The sequence below is a fragment of the Oncorhynchus masou genome, unplaced genomic scaffold (assembly GCF_036934945.1).
Source record: "Oncorhynchus masou masou isolate Uvic2021 unplaced genomic scaffold, UVic_Omas_1.1 unplaced_scaffold_1807, whole genome shotgun sequence".
Classification (NCBI taxonomy): Eukaryota; Metazoa; Chordata; class Actinopteri; order Salmoniformes; family Salmonidae; genus Oncorhynchus; species Oncorhynchus masou.
The window spans coordinates 13487-35000 of record NW_027008281.1 but is presented as its reverse complement, the minus strand read 5'-3'; the positions used below and the strand labels follow the sequence as shown (position 1 = coordinate 35000).

General features: G+C 46.5%; 1 pseudogene; it reads right to left on the bottom strand.

Moving 5' to 3' along the window:
- Window positions 1-16128, bottom strand: part of LOC135532293 (serine/threonine-protein kinase TAO1-B-like) — a 25764-nt pseudogene extending 9636 nt beyond the window's left edge.
- Window positions 16129-21514: the final 5386 nt, after the last annotated feature.

Here is a 21514-nt window from a genome sequence, read left to right as displayed (position 1 = left end):
TCTCTATGTGTGTGTGTGTCTCTATGTGTGTGTGTGTGTGTGTGTCTGTATCTTGTGTGATTCTCTTCTTATCTCCGTACATCTTTCTCCATAGCGGCCTGGTGTCTCTTGACCAGTTTCTCCTGGGCGAAGGTGTTCCTCTGGTTCTCCAGCTCCTTGTCCAGACGGAGCCGATGCTCGTCCATCTCAGCCTTCAGCTTGTTCTCCAGACCCATCAGATGCTTCTGGTGCTGCCGCCTCATCCTCTTATAGCCAGACATCTGCTCCTCAGCTCGCTGTCCTGCTCGTGCTCCTGCATCTCACGAGTCACCTGGGGAGGAGAGAGTGAGTCGAAAGACAGAGAGAGAAGGTTATGTTAAACTTACAGTTGTTGTGTCGAAGGTGTCAAGTGGTTTTTCTCATTTAGAGAAGGAGTTTCCAAATGGAGAGATAAAAAACAGAAAGAGAGAGAGAGACGACTCACCAGTGAGGCAGAGTGTGTGTGTTTGTGTGTGTGTGTGCGTGTGTGTGCTCTCACCAGTGAGGCAGTGCGTATGGTAGCAAAGTGTTCTCTGTTGCGTTCTCTGTAGTGTTTCCTGGGGGTTGGGCGTCAGGAGGCTCAGTGGTACGGTCCCGTACCTCTGGGTCTTCATGGTAACCCTCCTCTTCCTCCTGGCCAAGAAAATAATCATCAACATCTTCATCATCACATATCATACAATACAAATTTAAGTGACAAGCCGAAAAATAAGGGAACTTCACCCATGCTCTACCAAGGTTACCCATCACCATGCTCTACCAAGGTTACCCATCACCATGCTCTACCAAGGTTACCAAGGTTACCCATCATCATGCTCTACCAAGGTTACCAAGGTTACCCATCATCATGCTCTACCAAGGTTACCAAGGTTACCCATCACCATGCTCTACCAAGGTTACCAAGGTTACCCATCACCATGCTCTACCAAGGTTACCAAGGTTACCCATCACCATGCTCTACCAAGGTTACCCATCACCGTGCTCTACCAAGGTTACCAAGGTTACCCATCACCATGCTCTACCAAGGTTACCAAGGTTACCCATCACCATGCTCTACCAAGGTTACCAAGGTTACCCATCACCATGCTCTACCAAGGTTACCAAGGTTACCCATCACCGTGCTCTACCAAGGTTACCCATCACCATGCTCTACCAAGGTTACCCATCACCATGCTCTACCAAGGTTACCAAGGTTACCCATCACCATGCTCTACCAAGGTTACCCATCACCATGCTCTACCAAGGTTACCAAGGTTACCCATCACCATGCTCTACCAAGGTTACCAAGGTTACCCATCACCATGCTCTACCAAGGTTACCCATCACACAGCTTTGACCTACTACAGCAGCTACAGTATGTTGGTCAATTTGTACAGAAAACAAATGTGTAGGCAGGTTACATAGGATTCCAACCTTCTCAAACACTCTTAACTTTTTGAGAAAAATATATAATTCATAACGTATTTTTTGGGGTCAGTACCTAAGATAGAGGCTGTCTGTATTCCTGATTTCATGGTCCTGTTTTATCGCTGTGCTGATCCCTGGACAGTTCATTACCTCTGTATTCCTGATTTCATGGTCCTGATTTATCGCTGTGCTGATCCCTGGACAGTTCATTACCTCTGTATTCCTGATTTCATGGTCCTGATTTATCGCTGTGCTGGATCCCTGGACAGTTCATTACCTCTGTCAAATTGACAGCTAGTACTATAATAAAAGGCTACACAGGATCCCCAACTGACGGCCCACGAGCTGAATTTGGCCTGCAGGTGGTTTTATTTGGCCCCCCAAGATTTCAGAGCAAAATTTAAAGATATACAGTGCATTGGGAACGTATTCAGTTCCCTTGACTTCTTCCACATTTCGTTACAGCCTGATTCTAAAATGGACTGCCTCTGTGATTATTATTATTTGACCCTGCTGGTCATCTATGAACATTTGAACATCTTGGCCATGTTCTGTTATAATCTCCGCCCGGCACAACCAGAAGAGGACTGGCCACCCCACATAGCTTGGTTCCTCTCTCGGTTTCTTCCTTGGTTCTGGCCTTTCTATGGAGTTTTTCCTAGCCACCGTGCTTCTACACCTGCATTGATTGCTGTTTAGGGTTTTAGGCTGGGGTTTCTGTACAGCACTTTGAGATATCAGCTGATGTACGAAGGGCTATATAAATACATTTGATTTGATTTGATTTTGATGATATAGGTTTGTTTTCCTCATCAATCTAAACACAATACCCAATAACGACAAAGAAAAAACAGGTTTTTAGAATTTTTAGCAAATTTAATACGAAGAAAAAGAAAAAATGAAATATCACGTAAGTATTCAGACCCTTTACTCAGTACTCTGTTGAAGCACCTTGGTAGCGATTACAGCCTCGAGTCTTCTTGGGTTTGACGCTTTACAAGCTTGGCACACCTGTATTTGGGGAGTTTCTCCCCATTCTTCTCTGTAGATCCTCTCAAGCTCTGTCAGGTTGGATGGGGAGCTTCGCTGCACAGCTATTTTCAGGTCTCTCCAGAGATGTTCGATCGGGTTCAAGTCCGGGGCTCTGGGTGGGCCACTCAAGGACATTCAGAGACGTGTCCCGAAGCAACTCCATCGTTGTCTTGTCTGTGTGGTTAGAGTCGTTGTCCTGTTGGAAGGTGAACCTCTGCCCCAGTCTGAGGTCCTGATCGCTCTGGAGCAGGTTTTCATCAAGGATCTCTCTGTACTTTCCTCTGTTCATCTTTCCCTCCATCCTGACTAGTCTCCCAGTCCCTGCCGCTGAAAATCATCCCCACAGCATGATGCTGCCACCACCATGCTTCACCGTAGGGATGGTGCCAGGTTTCCTCCAGATGTGATGCTTGCCATTCAGACCAAAGAGTTCAATCTTGGTTTCATCAGACCAGAGAATTTTGTTTCTAATGGTCTGAGGGTCTTTAGGTGCCTTTTGGCAAACTCCAAGTGGGCTGTCATGTGCCTTTTACTGAGGAGTGGCTTCCGTCTGGCCACTCTACCATAAAGGGCTGATTGGTGGAGTGCTGCAGAGATGGTTGTCCTTCTGGAAGTTTCTCCCATCTCCACAGAAGACCTCTGGAGCTCTGTCAGAGTGAACGTCGGTTCTTGGTAACATCCCCCGACCAAGGCTTCTGTCCCCTGACTGCTCAGTTTGGTCGTGTGGCCTGCTCTAGGAAGAGTATTGGTGGTTCCAAACTTCTTCCACTTAAGAATGATGGAGGTCACAGTGTTCTTGGGGACCTTCAATGCTACAGACAGTTTATGGTAACCCTTCCCAGATCTGTGCCTCGACACAATCCTGTCTCTGAGCACTGATGATAAATGGAAACAAGATGCACCTGAGCTCAATTTCGAGTCTCATAGCAAAACGTCTGAATACTTATGTAAATAAGGTATCTGTTGTTTATTTTTAATACATTTGCAAAATAAAGAAGAAGTTATGGGGTATTGTGATGTCATTATGGGGTATTGTGATGTCATTATGGTGTAATGTGATGTCATTATGGGGTATTGTGATGTCATTATGGGTTATTGTGATGTCATTCTGGGGTATTGCGATGTCATTATGGTGTATTGTGATGTCATTATGGTGTATTGTGATGTCATTATGGGTTATTGTGATGTCATTACGGGGTATTGTGATGTCATTATGGTGTATTGTGTGTAGATTGATGAGGCAAAACATGTATTTAATCCATTTTTATAATAAAGCTGTAATGTAACAAAACGTGGGTCAGAATAGCTTCCAAATGCCCTGTATATACACTACCGTTCAACACGTGGGGTCACTTGGCCGATTAATTAGGGCCGATTTCAAAAGCATAGCGGTGTGCGTGTGTATATAGTGGTGTGTATGTATATAGCGTGTGTGTGTATATAGTGGTGTGTGTGTGTGTATATAGCGGTGTGTGTGTGTCTATATAGCGGTGTGTGTGTGTGTATATAGTGGTGTGTGTGTGTATATAGCGGTGTGTGTATATAGCGGTGTGTGTGTGTATATAGCGGTGTGTGTGTGTATATAGCGGCGTGTGTGTGTATAGCGGCGTGTGTGTGTGTATAGCGGTGTGTGTGTGTATAGCGGTGTGTGTGTGTGTATATAGCGGTGTGTGTGTATATAGCGGTGTGTGTGTGTATAGCGGTGTGTGTGTGTGTGTGTATAGAGGTGTGTGTGTGTGTATATAGCGGTGTGTTTGTGTATAGGTGTGTGTGTGTATATAGCGTGTGTGTGTGTGTGTGTGTGTGTATAGCGGTGTGTGTGTGTGTATAGAGTTGTGTGTGTGTGTGTATATAGCGTGTGTGTGTATAGCGGTGTGTGTGTATAGCGGTGTGTGTATGTGTATAGCGTGTGTGTGTGTGTATATAGCGGTGTGTGTGTATAGAGGTGTGTGTGTGTGTGTATAGCGGGTTATGTGTGTGTATATAGCAGTGTGCGTGTGTGTATAAGCGGTGTGTGTGTGTATAGCGGTGTGTGTGTGTATAGCGGTGTGTGTGTGTGTATAGCGTGTGTGTGTGTATATAGCGGTGTGTGTGTGTATATAGTGGTGTGTGTGTGTATATAGCAGTGTGTGTGTGTATATAGCGGTGTGTGTGTGTATATAGCAGTGTGTGTGTGTATATAGCAGTGTGTGTGTGTGTATATAGCGGTGTGTGTGTATAGCGGTGTGTGTGTGTGTATATAGCAGTGTGTGTGTATATAGCGTGTGTGTGTGTGTATATAGCGGTGTGTGTGTGTGTATAGCGGTGTGTGTGTGTATAGCGGTGTGTGTGTGTGTGTATAGCGGTGTGTGTGTGTGTATAGCGGTGTGTGTGTATAGCGGTGTGTGTGTGTATAGCGGTGTGTGTGTATAGCGGTGTGTGTATATAGCGGTGTGTGTGTATAGCGTGTGTGTGTGTATATAGCGGCGTGTGTGTATAGCGGTGTGTGTGTGTATAGCGGTGTGTGTGTATAGCGGTGTGTGTGTGTGTATAGCATAGCGGTGTGTGTGTATATAGCGGCGTGTGTGTATAGCGGTGTGTGTGTGTATAGCGGTGTGTGTGTATAGCGGTGTGTGTGTGTGTATAGCGGTGTGTGTGTATATAGCGGCGTGTGTGTATAGCGGTGTGTGTGTGTGTATAGCGGTGTGTGTGTGTGTATAGCGGTGTGTGTGTATAGCGGTGTGTGTGTGTGTATAGCGGTGTGTGTGTGTATAGCGGTGTGTGTGTCTAGCGGTGTGTGTGTGTATATAGCGGTGTGTGTGTGTATAGCGGTGTGTGTGTCTAGCGGTGTGTGTGTGTATATAGCAGTGTGTGTGTGTATATAGCAGTGTGTGTGTGTATATAGCGGTGTGTGTGTATAGCGGTGTGTGTGTATATAGCGGTGTGTGTGTCTAGCGGTGTGTGTGTGTATAGCGGTGTGTGTGTCTAGCGGTGTGTGTGTGTATATAGCAGTGTGTGTGTGTATATAGCAGTGTGTGTGTGTATATAGCGGTGTGTGTGTATAGTGGTGTGTGTGTATATAGCGGTGTGTGTGTGTCTAGCGGTGTGTGTGTCTAGCGGTGTGTGTATATAGCAGTGTGTGTGTGTGTATAGCGGTGTGTGTGTGTGTATATAGCGGCGTGTGTGTATAGCGGTGTGTGTGTATAGCGGTGTGTGTGTGTATAGCGGTGTGTGTGTGTATAGCGGTGTGTGTGTGTGTATAGCGGTGTGTGTGTATAGCGGTGTGTGTGTATATAGCAGTGTGTGTGTATAGCGGTGTGTGTGTCTAGCGGTGTGTGTGTGTATATAGCGGTGTGTGTGTGTATATAGCAGTGTGTGTGTGTATAGCGGTGTGTGTGTCTAGCGGTGTGTGTGTGTATAGTAGACCCACTGGTTTGAGGTGTATGACAGAGCTGTTGGACAGGACCGTGTGGTGTCCCTCCATCAGGTCCAGCTCACTGCGGCCGTCCTGTGCTGCTTCATTCAGACTGTTGACTGAGCTGCTCTGGGAGCTGATAGACATACTGGGGATGGACTGGTTACTGCCCACACTGTTCACGGTGTCTGTACGACCTGCACCGTGCTCCACCTCCTAGACACGGAGAGAGACACACAGAGAGAGACACATACACACGGAGAGAGAGACACAGAGAGAGACACACACACACAGAGACACGGAGAGAGAGACACACAGAGAGAGACACACACATGGAGAGAGACACAGAGAGAGACACATACACACAGAGAGATAAACAGAGAGATAGAGACACACACACACACACACAGAGAGAGAGACACAGAGAGAGAGAGAGACACGGACACGCACAGAGACATGGAGAGAGACAAAATACGAAGAGAGACATAGGCAGATAGACAAAGATTGGTCAGGTAGTGTGATCAGCGTCATGACACCGCCCCCACTCTGGTTAGATCTGACGGCATGGAGACTACAAATCACAACTGGAACAAGACCCCCCCCCCCCCCCACACACACACACCCTCCCTCCCTGAACACACAGACCTCGTCTCCGTCCTGTGTCTCAGCCTGTGGTCCGTTGTGAGCTTCCTGGAACAGGATCTTCTTCATCTTACGGTACTGCAGGTTGTCCAGCTCTCTGACCGCCTTTGGTCCTCAGCATCAGATCCATCAGAACAGAGTCCGGACGCTCCCGCTGGACAAACACGTGCTACGGAGGGGGGGAGAGAGAGAGAGAGAGAGAGAGAGAGAGAGAGAGAGAGAGAGAGAGAGGGAGAGAGACAGAGAGAGAGAGAGAGGGAGAGACAGAGGGAGAGACAGAGGGAGAGAGAGAGAGAGAGAGAGAGAGAGAGAGAGCGAGAGAGGGAGAGAGACAGAGAGAGAGAGAGGGAGAGACAGAGAGAGGGAGAGACAGAGGGAGAGACAGAGAGAGAGAGAGAGAGAGAGAGAGAGAGAAATAAGAGAGAGACAGAGGGAGAGACAGAGAGAGAGAGAGAGAGAGAGAGAGAGAGAGAGAGAGAGACAGAGAGAGAGAGAGAGGGAGAGACAGAGGGAGAGACAGAGAGAGAGAGGGGAGAGACAGAGGGAGAGACAGAGAGAGAGAGAGAGAGAGAGAGAGAGAGAGAGCGAGACAGAGAGAGAGACAGAGAGAGAGAAAGAGAGACAGAGGGAGAGACAGAGGGAGAGACAGAGAGAGAGAGAGAGAGAGAGAGAGAGAGAGAGAGAGAAGGAAGGAGAAAGGTGTTTAAGGAGAGGGTAGGTTATCTTGTTTAAGGCGACAGTTATTTCTGAAAGTGTTCTCACGTTCAGTAGATGGTCAGAGTGGGGTCTGTCCTGGGGGATTTTCTGAAGGCAGGAATCAACAAAGTTTCTAAAGTATTCCGTCCTGTGAAGAGAGAAGCAGGAAACGAGGGAGGAGGAAAAGAGGGGAGAGAGAGAGGGAATCAGTAAATGAGGGAGGAGGAAAAGAGGGGGAGAGAGGGGGAATCAGGAAATGAGGGAGGAGGAAAAGAGGGGGAGAGAGGGGGGGGGATCAGGAAACGAGGGAGGAGAGAGAGAGAGGAGGAGACAGAGAGGGATCGGGAAACGAGGGAGGAGAGAGAGAGGAGGAGACAGAGAGGGATCGGGAAACGAGGGAGGAGAGAGAGAGAGGAGACAGAGAGGGATCGGGAAACGAGGGAGGAGAGAGAGAGGAGGAGACAGAGAGGGATCGGGAAACGAGGGATGAGAGAGAGAGGAGGAGACAGAGAGGGATCGGGAAACGAGGGAGGAGAGAAAGAAGGGAGAGAGAGATCAGGGGCAAGACAATTAAAGTAACAGTAAAATCCACCAATGATAGAAATGACAGCTAATGTGGTACAATGCTATCTACTTATGAAAAGATATTGGGCTGTGTGTGTGTGTGTGTGTGTGTGTGTGTGTGTGTGTGTGTGTGTGTCTGTAACACTCACCAGTCTCTGGACTGCAGTGTAGGGCTCTCATTCTGCGCTATGTGGTACAAGGCACTCATGGCGTTCATATTAAACAGAGGAGGCTTCCTCTCACACACACACACACACACACACACACACACACACACACACACACACACACACACACACACACACACACACACACACACACACACACCAGGGTTTCCGTTAGGACAACGTAACTCGGGAAGATTTGAATGTACCAGACATCTATATGCATTCAGGTCCAAGAGTAGAAAAAGCCAGAAGGAAATCAAATACTGAGAAATGCATAAAAAAAAGGCTTGATTTCCTTGCGTCTGAATCGGGCCCTATTGGCATAGCCTACTCTGTCTGAATCGGGCCCTATTGGCATAGCCTACTCAGTCTGAATCGGGCCCTATTGGCATAGCCTACTCTGTCTGAATCGGGCCCTATTGGCATAGCCTACTCTGTCTGAATCGGGCCCTATTGGCATAGCCTACTCTGTCTGAATCGGGCCCTATTGGCATAGCCTACTCTGTCTGAATCGGGCCCTATTGGCATAGCCTACTCTGTCTGAATCGGGCCCTATTGGCATAGCCTACTCTGTTTTCTCCAACTTTCGTTTTACTTCAATAAAAAGGCCAACGGTAACGTAGGCCACGGATTTTCCGCTTAAAAAAAATATGTTTTTTCATTTATTTATTTTTTGCAAAAAGCTGGCAATTACTGGTTAACGGAAATCCTAATACACACAGTATGTTACACATATAAACGATGGAAAACCACCTTTACCTAGCTCGACACAGGTGATCCCAAGGGACCAGACATCCACCTTTCCGTCATACTGGCCCTCGTCCATGGCCAAGATCACCTCTGGGGCCATCCTGCAGAGAATGGGGCGAGGTGAGGGGGGGATCAATTACAATCATTGAACATTTTGCATAATGTATCGAATTAAAAACTGTCATGTGGTCAAAGCTTGCCGCCTGGTAGACCCCCGTGACTTGTCTGTCTCTGCTGTCCCTCACCAATATGGCGTCCCCACGAAGGAGTTGGCTGGGGAAGCGATGGAGGCGGAGCCAAAGTCAGCAAGCTTGACCTGACCTGGCTCCGTCAGTAGGATGTTACCTGCTTTGATGTCTCTGGGAGGGGATGGGGGGGGAAGAGAGAGGGAGAGAGAGAGGGAGAGAGGGAGAGAGGGAGAGAGAGAGAGGTGAGAGGGAGGGGGAGTGAGAGAGAGACAGAGAGAGACAGAGAGACAGAGAGAGAGAGAGAGACAGAGAGAGAGAGAGAGAGAGAGACAGAGAGAGAGAGAGAGACAGAGAGAGAGAGAGAGAGACAGAGAGAGAGAGAGAGAGGGAGGGAGAGAGAGACAGAGAAAGGCAGAGAGAGAGAGACAGCGAGAAAGACAGCGAGAGAGGACAGACAGACAGACAGACAGAGAACCACTGGGTTAGTAGGTGTGATGTAATCACCATGCTTCAAACCGTCAGGTAAACCCTCACCTGTGAATCATGTTGTGGGAGTGAAGGTAGGCCAAACCCTGCAAAGCACCATGGGTAATGGCAGCGATCTCCATTTCCTGAAGAGGCTTTTTATGAACTAAATCGGTGAGAGAATATTTCAGAAAACATTTGCTAAGGATTAAACAAGTTGGGCGTAACGGAATCAAAACACACAGTCTAAGTTGACTTGACGCAGGAGAATACATGTCAAATAGAACAGCTGTTGTTTTTTAAAAATGTCTTACCTTCTAGAACATCAGAGGCTGAACCCAGACAGTACTCCATCACTAACTGGACACAGAGAGAACACAGAACACAGAGAACACAGAACACACAGAACACATTATGACAACAGAACATTAAGAGAAAGGGGCTAAGAAAGTGTGTGTTATCGTGTGTGTTCTAGGTAGTAGTCCTCCAAAGTCCAGTGTGTGTGTGTGTGTGTGTGTCTTACCCATGCTGTGTGTTCTCGTAGGTAGCAGCCCTTGTACTCTATACTGTTGGGATGTTGAATCCTCTGGAGAAACTTCACCTCTTTTATGATGTCCTGCCATTTCTGTGTGTGTGTGAGAGAATGAAAATGTTTTATTTAACATTTATTTTAAAAATTCAATAAAAATGTCCAATAATAATATATTGTATAATTCAATATGAACATACACATTATACAAATATACATATACAAATGCAAAAACACAGTCATGGGAAGCACAAATAAATCATCACAAATCACCCAGAATAACAGATACATTCCTCCCCAAATCAATTACTTAAATTGCCTGAACGGCACCACAACATCAAGATGGAATCGATTTTTAATTTTGTTCCAGCAATGCGGTGCATTCAAACTAAAAGCTGATGTTGAGGTCCTGGATGGCAGGCAGCTTGGCCCCAGTGATGTACTGGTCCGTACGCACTACCCTCTGTAGCGCCTTGCGGTTGGAGGCCGAGCAATTGCCGTACCGGGCAGTAATGCTCTCGATGTTGCAGCTGTAGAACCGTTTGAGGATCTCAGGACCCATGCCAAATCTTTTTAGTTTCCTGAGGGGGAATAGACTTGGTCGTGCCCTCTTCACGATTGTCTTGGTGTGTTTGGACCAACCTAGTTTGTTGTTGATGTGGACACCAAGGAATTTGAAGCTTTCAACCTGCTCCACTACAGCCCTGTCGATGAGAATGGGGGTGTGCTCGGTGCTCCTTTTCCTGTAGTCCACAATAATTTCCCTAGTCTTGGTTCCGTTGAGGGATAGGTTGTTATTCTGGCACCACCTGGCCAGGTTTCTGACCTCCTCCCTATAGGCTGTCTCGTCGTTGTCGGTGATCAGGCCTACCACTGTTGTGTCAACAGCAAACTTAATGATGGTGTTGGAGTCGTGCCTGGCCATACAGTCGTGGGTGAACAGGGAGTACAGGAGGGGACTGAACACGCACCCCTGGGGAGCTCCAGTGTTGAGGATCAGCGTGGCAGATGTGTTGCTACCTACCCTCACCACCTGGGGCGGCCTGACAGGAAGTCCAGGATCCAGTTGCAGAGGGAGGTATTTAGTCTCAGGTTCCTTAGCTTGGTGATGAGCTTTGAGGGCGCTATGGTGTTGAAAACTGAGCTGTAGTCAATGAATAGCATTCTCACGTAGGTGTCCCTTTTGTCCAGGTGGGAAAGGGCAGTGTGGAGTGCAATCGAGATTGTATCATCTGTGGATCTGTTTGGGCGGTATGCAGGTTGGAGTGGGACTAGGGTTTCTGGGTTAATGGTTATGGCTCACATCAACACCAGCCTTTCAAAGCACTTCATGGCTACGGACGTGAGTGCTACGGGTCTGTAGTCATTTAGGCAGGTTGCCTTTGTGTTCTTGGGCACAGGGCCTATGGTGGTCTGCTTGAAGCATGTTGGTATTACAGACTGAAAATGTCAGTGAAGACATCTGCCAGTTGGTCAGCACATGCCTGGAGCACACGTCCTGGTAATCCGTCTGGCCCCGCAGCCTTGTGTATGTTGACCTGTTTAAAGGTCTTACTCACGTCAGCTATGGAGAGCGTGATCACACAGTCGTCTGGAACAGCTGATGCTCTAATGCATGCCTCAGTTTTGCTTGCCTCAAGCGAGCATAGAAGTGATTTAGTTCGTCTGGTAGGCTCGTGTCACTGGGCAGCTCGCGGCTGTGCCTCCCTTAGTGGTCTGTAATAGTTTGCAAGCTCTGCCACATTCGACGAGCGTCAGAGCCACTGTAGTACGACTCAATCTTAGTCCTGTATTGATGCTTTGCCTGTTTGATGGTTCGTCGGAGGGCATAACAGGATTTCTAATAAGCTTCCGGGTTAGAGTCCCGCACCTTGAAAGCAGCAGCTCTAGCCTTTAGCTCGATGCGGATGTTGCCTGTAATCCATGACTTCTGGTTGGGGTATGTACGTACAGTCACCGTGGGGACGACGTCCTCAATGCTCTTATTGATAAAGCCAGTGACTGATGTGGTGTTCTCCTCAATGCCATCGGAAGAATCCCGGAACACATTCCAGTCTGTGCTGCAAAACAGTCCTGTAGTTTGGCATCTGCTTCATCTGACCACTTGTTTATAAACCGAGTCACTGGTGCTTCCTGCTTTAATTTTCGCTTGTAAGCAAGAATCAGGAGTATGGAGTTGTGGTTGGATTTACCAAATAGAGGGCGAGGGAGAGCTTTGTACGCGTCTCTGTGTGTGGAGTACAATTGATCTAGAATTTTTTTCCCCTCTGGTTGCACATTTAACATGTTGATAGAGATTTGGTAGAACTGATTTAAGTTTCTCTGCATTAAAGTCTCCGGCCACTAGGAGCGCCGCCTCTGGGTGAGTGGTTTCCTGTTTGCTTATTTCCTTATACAGCTGACTGAGTTAGTGCAGCATCTGTCTGTGGTGGTAAATAAACAGCCACGGTAAGTATAGCCGAAAACTCTCTAGGCAGGTAGTGTGGCCTGCAATTTATCACAATATACTCTACTTCAGGCGAGCAAAATCTAGAGACTTCATTAGATTTCGTGCACCAGCTGTTGTTTACAAATATGCACAGACAACTAAAGTGGTTGCTGTAATAGGAACAAACCTGATTGGTTTACATTCAAAATACATTTATCAGATTTTTTTTTAAGGCAGAAATTGTACATTTACCAAGAATTCAATAATCTTAACTAGACAAGGAAGCCTTGAAAATGGGGTGATAATTATTGAGAAAGAAAGAAAAGAAAGAGAGAATTTAGAGAGATTTAAGAGAGTAAAAGAGCAGGGGAGAAGGAAAGAGAAAAGAGGGGAGAAGGAGAGAGAAAAGAGGAGAAGGAGAGAGAAAAGAGAGGAGAAGGAGAGAGAAAAGAGGGAGAAGGAGAGAGAAAAGAGGAGAAGGAGAGAGAAAAGAGAGGAGAAGGAGAGAGGAGAAGGAGAGAGAAAAGAGGGGAGAAGGAGAGAGAAAATAGGGGAGAAGGAGAGAGAAAGGAGGTAGAGAAGGGGAGAGAAAAGAGAGGAGAAGGAGAGAGAAAAGAGAGGGAGAAGGAGAGAGAAAAGAGAGGAGAAGGAGAGAGAAAAGAGGAGAAGGAGAGAGAAAGGAGGTAGAGAAGGGGAGAGAAAAGAGGTAGAGAAGGAGAGAAAAGAGAGGAGAAGGAGAGAGAAAAGAGAGGAGAGAGAAAAGAGGTAGAGAAGGAGAGAGAAAAGAGAGGAGAAGGAGAGAAAAAAGAGAGGAGAAGGAGAGAGAAAAGAGAGGAGAAGGAGAGAGAAAAAGAGAGGAGAAGGAGAGAAAAAGAGAGGAGAAGGAGAGAGAAAAGAGAGGAGAAGGAGAGAGAAAAAGAGAGGAGAAGGAGAGAGAAGAGAGAGGAGAAGGAGAGAGAAGAGAGAGGGAGAAGGAGAGAGAAAAGAGAGGAGAAGGAGAGAGAAAAGAGAGGAGAAGGAGAGAGAAAAGAGGGGGAGAAGGAGAGAGAAAAGAGGGGGAGAAAGAGAGAGAAAAGAGGGGGAGAAAGAGAGAGAAAAGAGGGGAGAAGGAGAGAGAAAAGAGGAGAAGGAGAGAGAAAAGAGAGGAGAAGGAGAGAGAAGAGAGAGGAGAAGGAGAGAGAAAAGAGGGGGAGAAGGAGAGAGAAAAGAGGGGGAGAAGGAGAGAGAAAAGAGGGGAGAAAGAGAGAGAAAAGAGGGGAGAAAGAGAGAGAAAAGAGGAGAAGGAGAGAGAAAAGAGAGGAGAAGAAGAGAAAAAGAAAGGGAGAAGGAGAGTGAAAAGAGAGCAGAGAGCAGAGAGCGAGCAAAAGAGGTGGAGGAGAGAGTATTTTAAAAATAAACTATAAAAGACGCAGACTGCTTTGCATTTACTTCAGTGGAGACATTGGTTCTTTAAATCAACCAACATACCTGGGTAAATACGAGTGCAAAGTGAACACCTCGCCCCTCTGAATGAACACAACCTAAAGACAACATTGTAGATCTTCTTCAAAAAACGTATGATCTCATGTGTGGCATGTTCCTGTCTGCCTTCGGTCTCCTGGTGGGCGACTCTCATCGTACACAGATTAGGTCTTAATCCAAGAACAGCTACTCTGTCATTAGGAGCAGAAGCAAGGCGAGAGTGAGATTGTGTGAGAGAGCCGTGGGGTGACCTTGGAGTGTGAGACGATGTGGGTGTGTGTGTGTGTTCAGCTCACACATTTGTATCGGAGTGTGTATGCTTTAACATAATCATTTCTCAAGTGTACTGAGACTTCTGTTTATGTTGTCCCCTATCAAATAAAGGTAATAAATATAGTATATAACGTGTCTGTCTCACCTCGTTGGACTGCTTTCCACTATAAGACATCTTCTTGATGGCCACCACCTCTGTAGATCCCACATCCCGCGCCTTAAACACAGAGAACACAGGCGGGACAAGAGGCCTGTTACAGGAGGACTATTACAGGAGGACTATTACAGGAGGACTATTACAGGAGGACTATTACAGGAGGACCGTTACAGGAGGACTATTACAGGAGGACTATTACAGGAGGACTAATACACGAGGACTATTACACGAGGACAGGAGGACTATTACAGGAGGACAGGAGGACTAATACACGAGGACTGTTACACGAGGACTAATACACGAGGACTATTACAGGAGGACTATTACAGGAGGACTATTACACGAGGACTGTTACAGGAGGACTGTTACACGAGGACTATTACACGAGGACTATTACAGGAGGACAGGAGGACTATTACACGAGGACTAATACACGAGGACTATTACAGGAGGACTATTACAGGAGGACTATTACAGGAGGACTATTACACGAGGACTATTACATGAGGACTGTTACACGAGGACTATTACAGGAGGACAGGAGGACTATTACAGGAGGACAGGAGGACTAATACACGAGGACTAATACACGAGGACTAATACACGAGGACTATTACAGGAGGACTATTACAGGAGGACTATTACACGAGGACTGTTACAGGAGGACTGTTACACGAGGACTGTTATACGAGGACTAATACACGAGGACTATTACAGGAGGACTATTACAGGAGGACTATTACACGAGGACTGTTACACGAGGACTATTACAGGAGGACTATTACAGGAGGACTGTTACAGGAGGACTATTACAGGAGGACTGTTACAGGAGGACAGGTGGACTATTACAGGTGGACTATTACAGGAGGACAGGTGGACTATTACAGGAGGACTATTACAGGAGGACCATTACAGGAGGACTATTACAGGAGGACTATTGCAGGACTATTACAGGAGGACTATTACAGGTGGACTATTACAGGAGGACTATTACAGGAGGACTATTACAGGAGGACTGTTACAGGAGGACTATTGCAGGACTATTACTGGAGGACTATTACAGGAGGACTGTTACAGGAGGACTATTGCAGGACTATTACAGGAGGACTATTACAGGAGGACTATTACAGGAGGACTATTACAGGTGGACTATTACAGGAGGACTATTAAAAGAGGACTATTAAAAGAGGACTATTACAGGAGGACTATTACAGGAGGACTGTTACAGGAGGACTATTGCAGGACTATTACAGGAGGACTATTACAGGAGGACTATTACAGGAGGACTGTTACAGGAGGACTATTGCAGGAGGACTATGGCAGGAGGACTATTACAGGAGGACTATTACAGGTGGACTATTACAGGAGGACTATTAAAAGAGGACTATTACAGGAGGACTATTACAGGAGGACTGTTACAGGAGGACTGTTACAGGAGGACTATTACAGGAGGACTATTACAGGAGGACTATTACAGGAGGACTATTACAGGAGGACTATTACAGGAGGACTGTTACAGGAGGACTATTACAGGAGGACTGTTACAGGAGGACTATTGCAGGACTATTACAGGAGGACTATTACAGGACTATTACAGGAGGACTATTACAGGAGGACTATTACAGGAGGACTATTACAGAAGGACTATTGCAGGACAGTGCCCTGTTTTAGGGCTGCTAGAGATAGACTTGAGCCTGCCCTGTTGTATCAATAAAGATGACGAAGTGCCTCCTTGAACTGACAGGGCGAGGAGCAGAGAAGTGTGTGTGTGTGTGTGTGTGTGTGTGTGTGTGTGTGTGTGTGTGTGTGTGTGTGTGCACATACAAAGTAGACGGCTCCGAAGCTGCCATGTCCTATCTCTCGGAGGTCAGAGAACAGTTTCTCTGGATCTTCCTTGAAGAACAGCTCGGCTACCTCCGGGTCCTTTAGGGCTGCCCGCCCGCACAGAGGAGGGCATGCTGGGTAATGCGGTCTGCTGTCTCCCCGACAGGGCGGGGGCAGGACCAGGGACTATCTGGGCGTTGGAGCGCGGCTGCGTCTGCACGCCAGAGCAGTCGACGACTCATCTGCTGGAGTGGAGGGGCCGGAGCATGGGCACCTGGAGGAGAGAGAGAGGGGAGACAGCAAGGGGGAGACAGAGATGGAGGGAGACAGAGAGGGAGGGAGGGAGACAGAGAGGGAGAGAGACAGAGAGGGGAGAGAGGGAGACAGTGAGGGGGAGACAGAGAGGGGGAGACAGAGAGGGGAGGGAGGGAGACAGAGAGGGGAGGGAGGGAGACAGAGAGGGAGGGAGGAGACAGAGTGGGAGGGGAGGGAGACAGAGAGGGGAGCCAGACAGAGAGAGAGAGACTATATTGGTGCAATATTTATCAAAACAGACAAATGTTTTAGCAGGAGAAACCAGAAACAGAAACATCATGTCCTTTGTCAGACAACAATGGGCTCACTCTGCTTACTTAATAGGTTTTCATGAATGGGGCGGCAGGTAGCATTACATTTACATTTAAGTCATTTGGCAGACGCTCTTTTATCCAGAGCGACTTACAGATTGGTGAATTCACCTTATGACATCCAGTGGAACAGCCACTTTACAATAGTGCATAGTGGTTAGAGTGTATGGGGGCATGGAGCCTAGTGGTTAGAGTGTAGGGGCAGGTAGGTAGCCTAGTGGTTAGAGTGTAGGGTCAGCAGGTAGCCTAGTGGTTAGAGTGTAGGGGGCAGGTAGCCTAGTGGTTAGAGTGTAGGGGGCGGCAGGTAGCCTAGTGGTTAGAGTGTAGAGGAGGCAGGTAGCCTAGTGGTTAGAGTGTAGGGGGCAGGTAGCCTAGTGGTTAGAGTGTAGGGGGCAGGTAGTCTAGTGGTTAGAGTGTAGGGGTGGCAGGTAGCCTAGTGGTTAGAGTGTAGGGGGGGCAGGTAGCCTAGCGGTTAGAGTGTAGGGGGCAGGTAACCTAGTGGTTAGAGTGTAGGGGGGCAGGTAGCCTAGTGGTTAGAGTGTTGGACCAGTAACCGAAAGGTTGCTGGATTGAATCCCCGAGGTGACATGGTAAAAATCTGTCATTCTGCCCCTGAACAAGGCAGTTAACCCTGTTCCCCGGGCGCCGATGACTTGGATGTCGATTAAGGCAGCCCTCCGCACCTCTCTGATTCAGAGGGGTTGGGTTAAATGTAGAAGACATTTCAGTTGAATGCATTTCGTTGTACAACTGACTAGGTATCCCCCTTTAACTTAAAAAAAAAATAATAATAATCTTTCTAAATGTTTTCATTTTCTTGTTTTTTTGGGAGGGGGCACAATTCACAAAATTCATATAATGTAATAGTTAGCTTGCATCACAGAGCCAAAAAGTAACATTTCACATTGTAAAGCGTGAGACATTGTTTTTTTTAAAGGTGCCTTAGAAGGACCCATGAATTCTGATCCGTATCAGAGACTCTGCAGGACAAGGTCAAGCCCTCCGTCTCTGAGCTGAAGCACAGCTGGGTCATGCAGCAAGACAATGATCCACACAATCAAGTCTACACAAAAATGGTTGAAAGGCAACAAAAATGTGAAGTTTTGGAATGACCCTGGTCAAAGTCCTGACCTCATCCCAATTGACCCTGGTTAAAGTCCTGACCTCATCCCAATTGGCCCTGGTCAAAGTCCTGACCTCATCCCAATTGGCCCTGGTCAAAGTCCTGACCTCATCCCAATTGGCCCTGGTCAAAGTCCTGACCTCATCCCAATTGGCCCTGGTCAAAGTCCTGACCTCATCCCAATTGGCCCTGGTCAAAGTCCTGACCTCATCCCAATTGGCCCTGGTCAAAGTCCTGACCTCATCCCAAATGACCCTGGTCAAAGTCCTGACTTCATCCCAAATGAGATGTTGCGGCAGGACATGAGACAAAGCGGTTCATGCTTGAAAACGTGCTGCATGGAACGGGCCAGAATTCCTCTTCCATTACGTTAGAGACTGATCACCAACTATTGGAAGCGTTTGAGTCGAAAGCGTGGGAGGAAGCGTTTGAGGAAGCGTTGGAGGAAGCGTGGGAGGAAGCGTTTGAGGAAGCGTTGGAGGAAGCGTGGAGGAAGCGTTTGAGGAAGCGATTGAGGAAGCGTTTGAGGAAGCGTGGGAAGAAGCGTGGGAGGAAGCGTTTGAGGAAGCGTTTGAGGAAGCGTGGGAGGAAGCGTGGGAGGAAGCGTTTGAGGAAGCGTTTGAGTCGAGTCATTGCAGCTAAAAAAGGTGGCAGGTATTAAGGGAGCAAATACTTCTCACACAGCGACATTGTGTGTTGCACAACTTTGTTAATGAAATAAATTAAAGTAGTATGTAAATTGTTGTGTTATTTGTTCACTCAGGTGCCCTTGATCTAATATTAGGTTTTGGTTGATGATCAGATAATATTCTGTAACAAAAGGGGGCAAATTCTTTCACGGCACTGTAGCTAAATACCAATACAAACAAAATGGCTTCCTACGTCGTTGTTTTGCAGCTGGCTAGCTCAGTCTTCAGGGCCCGAGGTACATGTTATTGCTGACATCAGTGCTGTCTATCCTCCTGTCACTAGAGTGACAGAGTGACAGTTGGTCCATTACACAAATATCATCTTTCTTGTGATCGGACATAAATGTTCTTTCCTCAAAAATGTAAGAATTCAGCTTTGAATATTCTTTTGTAGGGTCTTCCCAGGACGGGACCAACTGTGTGTGTGTGTGGGGGCAGCAGGGTCATTTGGTGGAATTATCGCAAAAGACACACCTTGCCCAGGTGGCCAGATCATGGCAGCTCAGGACTCAGGACCCCACTTCTATACACTCAAAAGTAAAAACACAAGAAGAGAGAGAGAGTTCTAGCATCATCAAAGTGCACCCCGACAGAAACATTATTTTGTGTTGTTTTGGGGCGTGGAAGCTAAATAAAGGACTGCAGCAGAAAGACTGAAACACTGAATTTAATTTAAATGTAGAACCCTAATATTGCACAAATGAATGTCATTTTAAAAATTACAAGCTTTTGTATATAGATTTAGATTTTTTAAATAAAAATAAAAATATGTCTTTACAGGGTTAACTAGGTGTTTATAGAGTATAACATGAGCCTCAAAAGCAGCTACAATTCATATAGGCCCAATATTGCTATCTATATATACAGTGGGGCAAAAAAAGTATTTAATCAGCCATGAATTGTGCAAGTTCTCCCACTTAAAAAGATGAGAGAGGCCTGTAATTTTCATCATAGGTACACTTCCACTATGACAGACAAAACGAATATCACATTGTAGGATTTTTTATGAATTTATTTGCTCTTAAAAGCTAGTAAAAACCAAATGCACGCTCTTCAACCGTTCTGCAGGCTCTGCTGCCTGCACCCGCACGCCCGACTAGCATCACCACTCTGGACGGTCCCGACCTAGAATATGTGGACATCTATAAATACCTAAGTGTCTGGCTTGACTGTAAACATCTCCAATCCAAAACCAAATCTAGAATCGGCTTTCTATTTCGCAACAAAGCCTCTTTCACTCACGCTGCCAAACTTACCCTTGTAAAATTGACTATCCTATCGATCCTCGACTTCGGCGATGTCATCTACAAAATAGCTTCCAATACTCTACTCAGAAAACTGGATGCAGTCTATCACAGTGCCATCCGTTTTGTTACCAAATCACCTTATACCACCCACCACTGCGACCTGTATGCTCTAGTCGGCTGGCCCTCTCAAGCATATTCATCGCCAGAACCACTGGCTCCAGGTCATCTATAAGTCTATGCTAGGTAAAGCTCCGCCTTATCTCAGTTCACTGGTCATGATAACAACACCCACCTGTAGCACGCGCTCCAGCAGGTATATCTCACTGAACATCCAACACCTAATCAAGCCAACACCTAATTTGGCCGCCGTTCCTTCCAGTTCTCTGCTGCCAGTGACTGGAACGAATTGCAAAATCGCTGCAGTTGGAGACTTTTATTTCCCTCACCAACTTTAAACATCAGCTTTCTGAGCAGCTAACCGATCGCTGCAGCTGTACATAGTCCATCTGTAAATAGCCCACCCAATCTACCTACCTCATCCCCATACTGTTTTTAATTTACTTTTCTGCTCTTTTGCACATCAGTATCTCTACTTGCACATCATCATCTGCTCATTTATCACTCCAGTGTTAATCTGCTAAATTGTAATTATTAGCTCCTATGACCTATTTATTGCCTTACCTCCTCATGCCTTTTGCACACAATGTATATAGACTTTCTTTTTCTACTGTGTCATTAACTTGTTTATTGTGTTATTGGCTTGTTAATTGTTTACTCCATGTGTAACTCTGTGTTGTTGTCTGTGTCACACTGCTTTGCTTTAATCTTGGCCAGGTCGCAATTGTAAATGAGAACTTGTTCTCAACTAGCCTACCTGGTTAAATAAATAAATATGTACAACATTAACGATGTCTACACTGCATTTCTGATCAATTTTATGTTATTTTAACGGGGGGGGGGGATGGGGCTTGGGGTGGACCGGCTCTGGCTGGGAGAGAGAGGGAGGCTGTATGAGTCCAATAGACTATAGTACAGTCACAGTCAGTGTGCCAACAGTGACGAGGTCTGAGGCGGGGAACGGGGGAGGGGAAAAAACGGGAGAAAAAAAACAAGCTTCGTGGAAATCAAGTAATTGAACCGACATCAGTCAATTAGTTAATTAGTCGGCCCCCTCCACGACAACGCGCAGGAGGATCTCTAGAGAGAAATCTTATTAATCCACTTGAGAAATCAAGTCAAGAACTATGTTATACACAAGGGATTATGGTCATTGTAGTTCATTACCACGTTATTCCGTTCCCATTGGGGGCAGTTATTACACAACTAATTGACTGATGTAGGTTGAATTAGTTCAACGGCCCAACGCGCCGTTTCGAATCATTCACTAGATCATAAGCCATTTAGCAGACGCTTTTTATCCAAAGCGAAGTACAGTCATGCGCTCGTATATTTTATGTATGGACGGTCCAGAGAATCAAACCCACTATCCTTGCATTGTTTAATAATGTGTTTGTTTACAAAACATTTAAAATAGCTACTACCCATGTAGCTAAACTCTCACTAGTCTAGTGACGGACGATTCAATCATTCATTGCAGGAGAGGCCTTCTTAGTGTGTTGATAACTAGCGAATACCGCCGGCTGTGATATAGCCTACTGTACTGTACATTCAGACTCCTAGAAAGCTAAGTTGTTTATAAAACGCAATAATATATTGCGTCATCATTCCCAACACCCCACGTGGGTGTGCAGCAGGAAGGACAGAAAATGGGGAGTCGTTGCCAACTTGTCATTATCTAACAAATGAAAAAACATAATGGCAAAACAAATCTCTA